Source organism: Microtus ochrogaster, unplaced genomic scaffold (genome assembly GCF_000317375.1).
Source record: "Microtus ochrogaster isolate Prairie Vole_2 unplaced genomic scaffold, MicOch1.0 UNK6, whole genome shotgun sequence".
Classification (NCBI taxonomy): Eukaryota; Metazoa; Chordata; class Mammalia; order Rodentia; family Cricetidae; genus Microtus; species Microtus ochrogaster.
The window spans coordinates 6983595-6992078 of NW_004949104.1; positions in this window are offsets into that span (position 1 = coordinate 6983595).

The following is an 8484-nucleotide window of genomic DNA, read 5'->3' on the forward strand; positions in this document are numbered from 1 at the left end:
ATCAGGAGCAGAAGGAGAGGGAGCACGAGCAAGGAACTCAGGACCGCGAGGGGTACACCCACACACTGAGACAATGAGGATGTTCTATCTGGAATTCACCAAGGCCAGCTGGCCTGGGTCTGAAAAAAGCATGGGATAAAACCGGACTTGCTGTTTTTATTCTTGAACAGGAGCATGTACTGGGCTTAGTTCCTTCTTTATAAGATCTGCTATTTCCCACCTCCTTTGGGATATTTTACTTCACCAACTGATAGTTTGAAGATTCTTCAGATTTTCATCTGGTTCAGTTACCTAACTCCTGTTACTGGATGTCATCATACTTGCCTGTCACAGTCATCCACACATCTACTAGAAACATTGGATTAACAATTTGCTGAGTTGTTTTATGTATCCTATTTTTTTGAGAATTTCAGATATGAGTACATTGCATTTACATAATTTCCACCCCTACATTTTCCTACTCCAAGTCCTCTCTTATGTTCCCCAGTCATCTCTTCTGACTGTTGTGTTGGACTGGGTCAGACAATCATATTGTTGATATGTTATCTAAAACCCATGTTATATCTAGAAGACACTATCTTGAAATATAATACCTAATCCTCTGGTTTTTTTTCTTTTAATCTCTAGGCCCCTTCTTCTATTATTTTTCCTAAGCCTTAGGTATAGCAATTGGATTGCAGATTGCCCTGGTTACTGGTCTATTTCTGTGAAGAGACAAAGCAACTCTAATGAAAAGAAAGTATTTAACTGGCGCTTGCTTACAGTTTCAGAGGTTTAGTCTATTATTCATTGTGGGGAGGATGAAAGCAAGCAGACAGACATGTTGCTGGAGAAGGAGCTGAGAGTTCTTCATCTGGATTCTCAGACAACAGAAAAAGAAAGGCACTGGGCCTGGTTTAGGATTTTGACATTTCAAAGCCCACCCTCCAGTGACACACTTCCTCCAACAAGGCCATCTCCATACTAACAAGCTCACACCTTCTAATCCTTCTTAAGTAGAGCTACTGCCTGTTGACTAAGCATGCAATAAAAGTGCTGTGAAAATTACAAAAGAAGAAAAGTAATCAGACAACTGATTTACAGCTGTATAGCCTATAAACCACAACGACTGATCTAGAAAAATATATCACAATAATGATACATATTATTAATTATAAATTATAAAATAATAAATATCCAGTGGTGTAAAAAAAACTTTCCAATTGCTTTATAATTCTTAAATTCATTGGATATTGCTTATTTAATTGCAAATAATTGTTTTCTGTGATGTTTATTTCAAACTTAATAATACCATAAAAAGCAAGAAATTGACTCATACTAATTGCTTTTTCTGGTTGCCCAGGCATGCATGATGTTGGAGTGACTTGACTAGGGCCACGAGGAATAAAGAAATAACAGACATATACAGAAAGTCTGGAAACAGGTAGGGTTGCCCTCTTATGAAGAAACAACAGCATTCTGAGAGTTGCACCCTAATTATATACTGCTGAACTAGGAGACCAGTTAGTTGTCTCCATAAGAGGTCTCTGAAAGAGACCAGTGACAGGCCACAGTCATTCAGGAGGCATAGATTCCCTGCACACAGTATCAACCTCCATACTTTGACCAGGGAAAAGATTTGTCATTCCCCTGATGCTGATAAAGGGAAAGTCTTGCCATTCCCACAGATCTGAGGCACTGGGTCCTCGATAGAGCTGTACTCATCTCATGAATGGTTATTCATACAGGTGTTCACACTCACTTCCACAAGTGGTAGACAGAGATAATTACAATGCCTCAATATAAGATTATAAAAGTGAGTAAGATTCAGAAAATAACTACTTGAGAGAAGTTTGAGACAAATATCACCAAAGAAGAACAACCAGGTGTTCACTCTTAAATGAAGTTTCACAAAACAGAGATCAAGATTCTGTCATAGATAAAACAGATGCCATTCCCTTCAGGTTACAGAAGATCAATACATTCACAACAATTTTCATTGCTCTTCTATGATCCAGAAACAAATTCATGCTGTGTAAGTCTTCTAATTGAAGTCCCCAGGCAAAGATAAAGATACAATAGTATTTGTTTTAGTTTGTAGGAGTTTTGGGATTTTGAAGGTTTCTTGATTGTCATAAAATTATTTTTTCCATATTGATCCTATTTTCCTAGAGAATCTAAAATAAATTTCTAAAAATCCCTTTGATGTTATTCTAATATTATTTCCTGTGGACAAAATAAGAAAATTGATTGAGATGCTTGTAATAGATTTAAATAAATAGATATAGGTCATAGAGAATATTCATAAGAAGAAGAATTTGAAAATTTTAAATGTTTTTAAACATTTTTAAAGAATCAAAATGAAATGGAAAAATGATTTGCTGAACTTACTAGTACATAAAAGAGTGTGGGCTTTTCAAATATCTAAACAATATATGAATATGTAACATATCAAAAATCCTAGAGTTTCTTCTGTTGCTTTTCATATCTTATTTTATTAGGGTCCTTTTGTGTGGAAAAAGAGAACTATGCATTTTCTTGTCAGGGCTTTGAGATAAAGATTAAATGATTTGAATCATGAGGAAGAATGATTGCTGGCTCACAGTAGAGGAGAGTCTCACAGAACCTGTCTCAAATGAATTGAAATACATAGGCTTCAAGTTCAGTCAAATTCATAAATAACAAGCTAGGACTCTGAGAAGTTCTAGTTAGCTCTATCCTAACTCAGATCCCATCTGTTATTTAACAAGCTGTAATCCCCAATCTATTATTTTACATAAGTGGCTAGAAAAAAGAAGAGAAAGGTCAAAGCTCTCCTTAGAGCAGCTAAGGCTGTGGGGCAGTGATTAATTTCTGCATATCAGCAGGAATAGGTTAGTGTTTGCCCTCGTGGAAGGAACTAATGAAAGAACTCACCAACAAAGCAAGTCAGCAGGCTCCTTCCTAGGAAAAGAAGAGGGCTTTTGAAGCTTGAAAAGATTCACAAGACAGGATGGGAAATCAAATGTGATACAAGTTGAGAGATTCCTGGCTGCCCGTCTACCTTACCTGAGGACATATCAACAACTTTGAAACCATAACTATAATGAGAAATCATATTTAAAACCATATTTCTTGCCTTCATACTACAAAGATTGTCTGTTATTGTTATAATTTCAGTCCATGGTTAATGAACATATTTTTCCTTTTCAAAAGGCAGAAAAGAAGTGCTGGGATGTGCTTGCCTAAGATAGGTATGGGCTGATATTTAATCACCATGAATATGTCAATGATTCAATTAATCTGTTAATCAGTCAATCAATCTCTAGTTTAGAAAAGGGAGTCTAGATTAGCCTGCCTTTCAGCTAGATCGTTTGTTCCCTAAGGAGATGCTTTCACTTTTAAAACATATCACCTGAGACAGTACTAAATTTTTCCAGGAGCAAAACTAGAAGGGATTTGCAGGGTTAGGAAACAAATTTTCCCATTAAACCTTACATGAGAATTGACTAAAATTTAATTAAACCTTAATTGAATTTTAAGAAATAAATGTATCAGTTTTCACAATTTTTTGTCCTTATCCCATTTGAATTATTTTAGTTTGATTTCTTTTAATGCTAATCTTCTCAACAATGTGAAATATATATATATGTATATATATTACTGTACATGTATATGTGTGTGTTTAAAGACTCATACATTTATAGTTTTACAAAATCAATTTTGGCCTTTGAACCCTATTCTCTAATCATAACACTCAGCAGTCTTTTTGTAAGGAACATTTTATCTTAGTTAGTAATTTAGAGGTCTTGAATAATCTCAGTACATTGCAAGGTTTGTTCACAGTAATTATAGGCTCAAAACATACTAATTATTTCTCCAGAACACTATTTGAACTCAAAGTAAGCATAACGTACTTTTAAATTTCATTGCAAATGAATAATGTTAAAAAGAAAGATATTAGAAAGCACAGGGATACACCAACTAAACTGCCACCTAAAAATTATAAAGTATTTTTGTATTTTGCTCCCTGATTTAATTGTTACTCAATATTAATTTGTCAGAATTTGATCATAGATGTAAGTGATAAAATATGCCATCATTGGGATAAAAATTGGAGTAACTGTCTCTTAAAACCCTAGGTAACTTCATGGTATGTTGCTGTGAATAATCCTTCTGTCTACTGCGAAGATGTGTTTTTCTCACTGTTAATAAAAAAACTAATTGACCAATGGTAAGCAGAATTTTCAGGCCAGAGAGAATGCTGGGAAGAAGAAGAGCAGAGTTAGAGGGGTAGCCAGCAAGATCAAGTTGTTATTGGTCATAGTCAGAGAAAAAAAATTACACAAAAATTAAATTCAGAGATCTCTTTCTAAAAGAAAAAGGGGGATATGATAGAGAAATTATGAGATAAAAGGGTACAATATTTAATATTCTTTGATCCAAAAAAACAACTATTAATTTTAAAGTATTTTACATTGATATAAATTTTGGTTTATTGATAAAAATTCATAATTAATTTGTTATTTTTTGTATGTGTTTCTACTATTGTTTGGGGTACTATGTTTATGAAACTCTTTTAAAAATGTAACATATAATTAAAAATACAGGTTAGTAGTTAGTCATCTATAATAGACAAACTTATAGTCATGTTGTGGTGTGGGAAAATTGTATTCTGTCAATTATAGTTTAAATGAATGCTGATTAGTCAGTAGCCAGGCAGGAAGTATAGGTGAGACAACCAGATAGGAAGTAGAGGCGGGTCAATGAGAACAGGAGTATTCTGGGAAGAAGGAAGCTCTTTCAGCAGTTGTAAGATTGTCTCGCTGAAAAAGGTACTGTGCCATGCGGCTAGCATAGACAGGAATAATGGGCTAATATAAGTTATGAGTTAATAAGAAGCCTGAGCTAATGGGCCAAACAATTCATAACTAATGTAGACCTCTGTGTGATTTCTTTGGGACTTAACGACTGCAGGAACCGAGCAGGACAGAAACCCCGACAACAATGTTGGGGATGTTTCCAAAGTCATTCACAGATATATTTAGGTAGATATAGGCTCTTCAAACACATAAGACCTAGCGGTTATGGCATTTAATATGTTTAATAACCTAAGGCTTTTTATGACACTAAGACATGCCTGCTTCTGACAGTACCATTCTACTTCAGAGAAGATGATAGGAATCAAGTATGGGGTTTCTTTGTGGCAAAAGTTAGCCACTAGGCAAGAAACTTCCCTTGTTTCGACTGTTGAAAGTATGCTGCCCAAATTTGACAAGCAGGACACACACACAAAAAAAAAAAAAAAAACCAAAAAAAAACAAAAAAACAAAAAACTACTGTTAATCTTTTCAAAACAAGGTAGGGAAGTTCTTCAAAATTCCTGCTTCACAGAAAAGTCTGTCAGATAACCTAGGCCTGTAAGCCAAAGATGTATATCGCAACACTGCAATGGAACCTTGGTTCAGGCAGCTAGTTCTTTTTGTCATCTCTTAATTTTGTAAGTTACTTGTTATATGCTTCCTGTTTGCAAGGGTAATATTATATCCTTCTCTGGTCTTTCATTGAGTTGAAGACTAGATACAGTTCTATTAACCATGTTAGAAAGTAAATTAGATACAAAACTCAGGACTCTACAAGAAAGGATAGCTGATGGTGTATTTTCCCTATTTTGCCAAATACAAATGGACTGGACATTATAACTATAATTCTTACTTGATAACTGTTTGTATATAATTTATTATGTTAAAAGTTAAAACCTTCCCTTTTAATTAGATGAGAAGGGGAAATTATATGGAGTAAACTTACTGTACAAGGTGAAGACCCATTGCTCTTTTTGTTAATCAAAAGCTGATTGGCTGATGGCTGGGTAGGATTTGGGGGGCAGAGAGAATGCTAGGAAGAAGAAGGGCAGAGTCAGAGGAGTCATAAGCAAGACACAGAGAAATGTGGAGATAAACATGCCGCATTAAGATAAGGTACCGAGCCATGTGGCAGAGGGTTGATAAGAAATATGGGCTAATTTAAATGTAAGAATTAGTAATAAGCCTGAGCTATCAACTGAGCATTTATAATTAATAATAAGTCTCTGAATGGTTATAGGCAAGCAGCTGCTGAGACACAGAAAAACTCTACCTACAGTCTTTACATTGTGTTTTATTCCAGTTATTGGAATAATTAGAATGAAGCATTTTGGATACATCCTAATAGATTTGTAGTTGTTCCTTACCTCTTCTCTCTTAAAAAGTATTAGAAATCTAGCTAATGCATAAAATGTTTCATGAAGATAATCAGAAAATATGCTCAGAATCCCCTACTCTATTAAAGCAGGGATCTATTGAAGGCTTTAGAAGTGGTAGAATCAATGATCACATCAGGTCTAGAGATGTAGAGACACTGTTTCTATTAGAGTTTCTATAAACATTAAGCAAATTAGTCACTTTAGTAGTGAATGAGTTGCATTTTCATTTTTTAATTCTTTACAAAAAATTATTTTATTTTTTAGGTAATAAACTTTTCCTTCCTTGTTTCTGTAAGTTGTGGTGCATCCTTAAGCACTGAAAAGCCATGCCAGCCTTAGCAATGGTAGAAAATTTGCTTGGGCCTTTCTCAAATAGCACCAGTATTGCAAACTCTTAATTCTTGTGCAGAATTGTTCTGTATGAGGTATAGCCACTGGTTGTTGAATGTTTAAAAATGGAAACCAGTTTTCAATTTTCATCCACCAATGAGCTCTACTGTTTCAGTGAATCTATCTATCTATCTATCTATCTATCTATCTATCTATCTATCTATCTATCTATCTATCTATTGATCTATCTATCCATCTATCAATCAACCTATCTACACACACACACACACATATATTTGCTGACATATATCATAAATTCTCTACATTGTTTTGATGAGACATAGTAGTTAAATATATTATGCTTTCATTCAGGAATAATGGGTGGCTTTTATTCTTTCATCTTCCAAGTTTGCTGTTTTTTCATATCACCGGTTAGTAATATTTTATGTTACATCTACTCTTCCTCTTCCTTCCCCAATCCATCCCTTCTCTGTCAATTTCTCACATATTCTTGACCCATTATCTAATTTTATATTTTATACATACACACATATCCTGTAGAGTCCATTTAGTGTTGCTAACATATACATGTGTTTAGGATGACAACTTTATATTTGATTGCTTATAATGAAGCTTTTGTCCGGAGAAACTTCCTGACCCTTCAGCATCATTCACACTAGCCTGTCCATTGGTGTGGTAATTTTGTTGGTCTTAGTTAAGCAACCATATTGTTGAGATTTCAAACAGTAAAGTACAGTAGCCCTGTTAGTGCCAAAAGACACTATCACATTGTAATAATTCTCTTATAATATTTATGCCATGCCTTCTGCAGTGTTCCTTAAAGTTTAAGTATAAGGGTTGTGCTGTAGATCTACCATTTGTGGTTGGGCCCACAGTCACTTATTCTATGTATTTTGACAAATTTTGAATCCCTGTAATTGCCTTTATCTGATGTGAAAGAAGTTTCTTTGGTGGAGGGGCAGAAGTATGAATTATCTCTGGGTGTAAAGGTAAGTGTTTAGAATACTGTATTATACTGATTTGTAAAAATGATGCTATTAGTTTTTCCTCTAGGGTCAATGACCTCTCCAACCAGCTTATTTATTTAATAACATTCACAATAGCTTATTTATTCAATCGGATTTATTGATATCTCTCATATGCTTAAAATATTTTGAGGCATTAATAATGTATGATTTCTAAATTGATTTTCCAATTTTTAGGCATCTCTCCATTGTTTTAAATACATATTTTGTTCTAGTATGCTATCTAGTTATTAAACTGCCAGATTTTATTTGCTTGATATTTTATCTGACACTTATATCTGTATGAATTTTTTTTTAATGAAATTGCTTCATAGTTTTTAACCCTGTGGCATATTTGCTATGTTTGATTATCAAAGCTATCTTATCTCTATAACATGATTTGAAAAGTATTCCTTCTTTCATTGTTAGGCAATTTCCTTTTTTTGTGTGATATTTTGCTTCTGGGTAATATGTATACATCAAAGGCAGTCTATTGTTTTGCTTTTCTCTCCAAAGACTCAATATGAATTATTTATGTACTGAAAAATAAATGCTTGACTTGGAGAATTACCAAAGGGTTAACATCTTACCTAGACTTTTTTTTTCCTATTCTTTTACATTATAACATTCGAATTTGAAAACTATAATGACTTTTGTTAATTTCAGAATTTAAATATGTAAATGTTGAATATTCGCGGCAACATTTTTCCTCTTACAAGCCTCTTGGGTTCCTTCAAAGGACTCATCACAAATATGCTGGTTAAGTTCAGAAATGTATTTCTCTTAAGTCCCTTTAAAATGTTGCTCTTTAAGCTAAGATTACAGGTTCACAACCTTTTGACCTGTCTGTATTGGGACTGTTTAACTGCAAGGTCAAAATGAACCCATGCACATTATCTGTATATGTTTGATTCTTTTTTATTTATTTTT